The following is a 6,409-nucleotide window of genomic DNA, read 5'->3' as shown; positions in this document are numbered from 1 at the left end:
GGACTCCAGATCAGCCCTCTCGAGAGGTTTTAGGGCTTGGCAGCGGCTCCGTATCGTAAAACGCGATGATTTCTTCTCTCTGATTTTTTCTCTCCGAAAGCAAATATATAGAGTTGGAGTTGGCGTCGGAGGGCATCCAGGGGGCCCACGAGGTAGGGGGCGCGCCCTAGAGGGGGGGCGCGCCCCCACCCTCATGGACAGGGTGTGGGCCCCCTGGTCTTCATCTTTGGCGAGGATTTTTTATTTTTTTTCTAAGATGTTTCGTGGAGTTTCAGGTCATTCCAAGAATATTTGTTTTCTGCACATAAAACAACACCATGGCAATTCTGCTGAAAACAGCGTCAGTCCGGGTTAGTTCCATTCAAATCATACAAGTTAGAGTCCAAAACAAGGGCAAAAGTGTTTGGAAAAGTAGATACGACGGAGACGTATCAATGACCTAATGTATAATATTCCAAATTGAAAATTTGGGATGTTACAAACCTACCCCCCTTAAGATGAATCTCGCCCTCGAGATTCGGGTTGGCTAGAAAATAGGTGAGGGGGTCCTTCAGCAGTTCTTCCTCTTGCTCCCAGGTGGCTTCATCCTCGGTGTGGTGGCTCCACTGAACTTTGCAAAACTTGATAACCTTGCTGCGGGTGACTTGGCTGGCATACTCAAGAATCTTGACTGGTTTCTCCTCATAGGTCAAATCACTATCCAACTGAATTGCTTCCAGTAGCACTATATCTCTCAGGGGTTTGTCCGCCATCTCTGCGTGGCACTTCTTCAACTGGGAAACATGGAACACATCGTGAACTCCTGACAATCCTTCAGGCAACTCCAACTTGTAGGCAACTTCTCCCATACGTTTTTGTATGGTCCCATAAAACGTGGTGCTAACTTTCCCTTAACTCCAAAGCGCTTAACTCCCCGAAGTGGAGATACTCGAAGATAAACTCGGTCTCCGACTTCGTAAACTGTCTCCTTGTGTTTAGATTTTGTGTAGCTCTTCTGCCTGGACTGGGCTACCTTGAGCCTATCGCGAATCAATTTCACTTTTTGTTGAGACTCCTTAATCAAATCCGGTCCAAACAACTGGCGGTCTCCAACTTCATCCCACGACAATGGTGTTCTGCACCTTCTTCCGTGCAAGGCTTCGAAAGGGGCCATCTTCAAACTAGATTGATAACTATTGTTGTAAGAGAACTCTGCATATGGCAAATTGTTGTCCCAACTAGATCCATAATCTAGCGCACAAGCTCTCAGCATATCCTCCAAAATCTGATTGACCCTCTCGGTCTGTCCATCTGTCTGCGGATGAAAAGCTGTACTGAACTCTAGCCTGGTACCCAAAGTTTCATGCAATTGATTCCAGAACTTTGAGGTAAACTGGGTTCCTCTATCTAATACAATGCTCCTTGGAACTCCATGCAGGCATACGATCCTGGTCATGTATATCTTTGCCAACTTAGCACTAGTGTAAGTGGTCTTTATTGGGATGAAATGAGCTACCTTCATCAAGCGATCGACTACAACCCATATCGAGTCATAGCCTGAACGGGTCCTGGGTAATCCCGTGATGAAATCCATGCCTAGCTTATCCCACTTCCATTCGGGTATTGGCAATGGTTGTAGCAATCTTGCTGGCTTCTGATGCTCTGCCTTTACTCTCTGACATACATCACAAACTGCTACATACTCTGCAATATCCTTCTTCATTCTGGTCCACCAGAAAGTATCCTTTAAATCTAAATACATCTTCATATTTCCTGGGTGAACCGAATATGGTGAATCATGGGCCTCCTGCAGAATCAACTTCCTGATCTCTAGGTCGTTAGGCACATAAACACGGTCTTCAAACCATAGGGTATCATGCTCATCCTCACGAAATCCCTTAACTTTTCCTTTGCTCATCTTCTCCTTTATAGAGGCAACCTCCTTGTCAGTCTTCTGAGCTTCTCTGATCTTATCCATCAAAGTAGATTGGATCTCCAATGCTGCTACATAGCCTCTCGGAACTATCTCCAAACATAGCTCACGAAGGTCTTCGGCTAACACCTTCGGTAAATCTCCTGTCATTAGTGTGTTGACATGGCTCTTACGGCTCAGTGCCTCGGCTACTATGTTAGCCTTTCCCGGATGATAATGCAATCTCATATCATAATCCTTGATGAGCTCCAACCATCTCCTTTGCCTGAGATTTAGCTCCTTCTGCGTGAAAATATACTTCACTCTTGTGATCCGTGTATACTTCACAATGGTTTCCAATGATAAAATGTCTCCAAGTCTTCAATGCATGCACTACGGCTGCTAAATCCAAATCATGCGTGGCATAATCAACTCATGAGGTTTCAGCTGTCGTGAAGCATACGAAACAACTCTTCCCTCCTGCATAAGCACTGCTCCAAGTGCTCGACGTGAAGCGTCGCAATATACCTCGTAATCCTTGCGCTGATCTGGCAAAATCAACACTGGCGAGGTAACCAAACATTTCTTTAACTCCTAGAAATTGGCCTCACATTCCTCAGTCTATTTGAACTTGGTATCCTTCTTCAACAACTCCGTCATAGGCTTCGCAATTTTTGAGAAATTCTCTATGAATCTCCGATAGTATCCTGCAAGTCCAAGAAAACTCCGGATCTCTCCAACTGTTGTGGGTGCTTCCCAATTTGTCACAGTGACAACCTTGGTGGGATCTACTGCTATACCTTCTCCGGATATAACGTGTCCGAGGAATCCAACTTCCTTCAACGAAAACTCACATTTGCTGAACTTGGCATATAGCTGATGTTCTCTGAGCTTCTCAAGTACCAAACACAAATGCTCCTTATGCTCCTCTCATTCTTTGAGTAGACCAAAATATCATCAATGAACACCACGACGAACTTATCCAAAAACTCCATAAACACCTTGTTCATCATGTTCATGAAATATGCAGGTGCGTTAGTCAGACCAAATGACATAACGGTATACTCATACAGCCCATACCTGGTGGTAAAAGCTGTCTTAGGTATATCCTACTCTCGAATTTTTAACTGATGGTATCCTGATCATAGATCGATCTTGGAAAATACCTTAGCTCCTTGCAATCGATCAAACAGATCATTGATCATCGGCAGTGGGTACTTGTTCTTGATTGTTACTTCATTCAATCCTCGATAATCAACAACCATCCTTAACGATCCATCCTTCTTCTCCACTAGAAGTACTGGCGATCCCCAAGGCGAAGAACTTGGGCGAATATAACCTTTATCCAGTAACTCCTTAATTTGCTTCTTAATCTCCTCCAAATCTTTTGCGGGCATCCTGTATGGTCTCTTAGATATGGGCCCTGTGCCTGGCAAAAGCTCAATCAAAAACTCAATATCTCTATCCGATGGCATGCCTGGCAACTTCTCTGGAAATACGCCAAGGAAATCCTTCACCACTGGTACTTCCTCCTGCACAACTCCTGATAAGGAATTTACTTGAGTCCTCTTCGGCACATGTCGGGATACATACTTGATCCTTCTTCCTTCTGGCGTCGTAAGCAAATTGACTTACTGGCGCATTCAATGTTCCCTCCATACTTCGATAACCAATCCATGCCTAATATCACATCTAATCCTTGAGATTCCAATACTATTAGGTCCGAGGGAAATACATAGTTACCAATCCTTAATGGTAACCGATCACACCATAGACTAGCCATATACTCTGCTCCAGGTGAGGTTACTAACATGGGTGACCTAAGGGCTTGGGTTGGCAGTTTATACTTATCCACAAATCCCCTTGAGATGTATGAATGCGATGCACCAGTATCAAAAAGAACGAGTGCAGTAAATGACTTAACCAAAAACTTACCTATTACTGCATCTGGCTGAGCTTCAACCTCCTCCACGTTAACGTGGTTCACCTGTCCCCTATTGAAAGGGTTCGGCTTACATTGCCATTTCCATTCTGGGCTTCAGGACATTCATTGGCGTAATGTCCAGTCTTCTGGCACTTATAGCAAGTGACTTGGCTCAGGTCTCTCTTGGCCGGCGTTGATGGGTTGGTACGGTTCTGGCCATTGCTTCCTCCATTCCCATTACCATTCTTGGGGCCATTATGATTGTGCGAGCTTCCTCCTCCATGGATATGCTGAAAATGTCCTCCCGGTTTAGGGGTAAAACGTGGCTTCTGCTGAGCTCCAGAACTGTACTTCCCTTATCCATACTTCCTCTTGCGGTTTTCAATCTGCTGCTGCTTCCCTTCAATCATAAGAGCGCGATCTACCAACTCATGGTAGTTGTTGAAGCTTGCTACCATCAACTGCATGCTCAACTCATCATTCAGTCCTTCCAGAAACTTCTCTTGCTTAGCTGCATCCGTAGCAACGTCATCTGGGGCATAACGTGCTAGCTTACTAAAGTCATCCACATACTGGCCAACTGTCCGTCCTCCTTGGCGCAAGTTGCGAAACTCACGCTTCTTCATGGCCATAGCTCCTGCTGAAACATGGGCAATACGAAAAGCCTGCTGAAATTGGTCCCATGTCACCGTGGCTATAGGGTAGGTGATAGTGTAATTCTCCCACCATGATGCCGTTGGTCCATCCAACTGATGTGCGGCAAAGCGCACCTTCTCAGCATCAGTACGTCCTGTAGTGGTTAACTCCCTTCCAATCTTGCGGAGCCAATCATCTGCTACTATAGACTCGGTGCTACTAGAGAACACCGGCGGATTCAGCCTAAGAAAATGGGTTAAGTGATCAACAGGTGGTGGCGGTAGTGGGTTGTTGTTGTTGTTGTTCCCCTGATTCTGATTCTGGACTAGCAACTGCATCAACGTATTCTGCTGCTGGATCAACTGAGTGAGCTCCGATGGGAAAGCAAATCCATTGTCACGTCTCGGAGGCATCTGGGGTTTAGAAAAGATGAGAATATAGAATAGGATGAGGTCTAGAGGGAAAACACTACCCATATGCATATGAGGCAAAATGCAAAAAGAACCACTTCATTCAATCAAACAAGGGCATACAATGGTCTATCTATTGTTACAAAAAGTGCTCGGGCTATACTAGATACATGGGAGAATACTACTACTGTTATGGTGGTCGACTAGAAAAACTGCTCCGATGAAGACTCCATGATATCTGCTCCAGCTTCATCAACATAGTCATCATCGCTATCGTCTGGGTCTGAGTCGGTGTCGTCGATGATGATGTAGTTCTCTGGACAAGTGCAATCTTCGTCTTCTCCTCCAGTTGCGGGAAATCCCATGAACACTTTCAGCTTCTTCTTCAGATCATCATTCTTCTCTACTAGTGTTGCTATTTCCTCCTCATATCCATCGCGTGTAGACTTGAGTTCTTCCTCCAGCTCCGTGATCTTGGTCATGGCTTTCTTCAGGTCTATCATGTCTGCACACATCTGGTTCTCCTGGCATCGAATGTGCTGGTTTAACACCTAGATGAAAGCTGCAATTGATCTATCCTTCCTGGTGCTGATCATCTCCCATTGCTCATCTCGGCGCCCACAAATCTGGTAGATAGTATCCTTGAGATCCTTGTGGTAAACTTCTCCAATGCGCCCCATAGTGATGTGGGCTGCCATGCTCTTCCCTAGACTCCAGGTTGGTGCATCAAAGGAAAACTCTATGGGCTCAGTGACGGGCATGAACGTCCTTCCTAGAACTTGAACTTGAATCATCCAGCGTTCCTCTTCAGGTAAAGTGGCGTTGTAGGTCCCGGTGAAGCTTGGTACTCCGATGTTCGGGTATCTAGTGACTTCCTTCAAGTGACGTCCAAAGGGTGTATCTTCATCCGGTTGCGTGAACTTGTTCCTTGCATCCGCCATCCTAAAAGAGTAGAAAAGATGAGGAGTCAGAGTGAGTAGTGATCTAGGGCTTTTAGCTTAGTGGTCGTGTCCTACAGTCAGCGTGGGCTCTGATACCATCTTGTAGCGACCAGACCTCAAACAGTCCAATCTCTGTGCTTTAGTGTCATCCCTGGATCAGTAATGCTGACACACACAGTACTTGAAGGATTTATAACAGGGTAGCAATCACACACTTAGTACATCGAATGTCTCAAAAGAGAACTTATTACAATAAATATGGCTTAAGGCCATCTAATAACGATAACAGCGAAAGGCTTGGAAGATAAGTGAGTCCATCAACTCCAACGACATCACTGAGTATAGAACCACGACCTAAAGGCTCCTTACTCGTCGTCTGAAAAGTCTGCAACATGAACGTTGCAGCCCAAAAACGGGTCAGCACATGGAATATGCTGGCAATGTAACACATAGAGGGTAATGAAAGAATAAAGCTATACTACATGCATATATGGCTGGTGGAAAGCTCTATGGTTACAGTTTTTGCATAAAGCCAATTTTTCCCTACTACAAAGAAATAAATTTTATTTAACTATCATGGTGGTTGTTAAAATATTGAGAAGATAGA

Source organism: Triticum dicoccoides, chromosome 7A (genome assembly GCF_002162155.2).
Source record: "Triticum dicoccoides isolate Atlit2015 ecotype Zavitan chromosome 7A, WEW_v2.0, whole genome shotgun sequence".
NCBI classification, from domain to species: domain Eukaryota; kingdom Viridiplantae; phylum Streptophyta; class Magnoliopsida; order Poales; family Poaceae; genus Triticum; species Triticum dicoccoides.
This window is presented reverse-complemented; position numbering follows the sequence as displayed.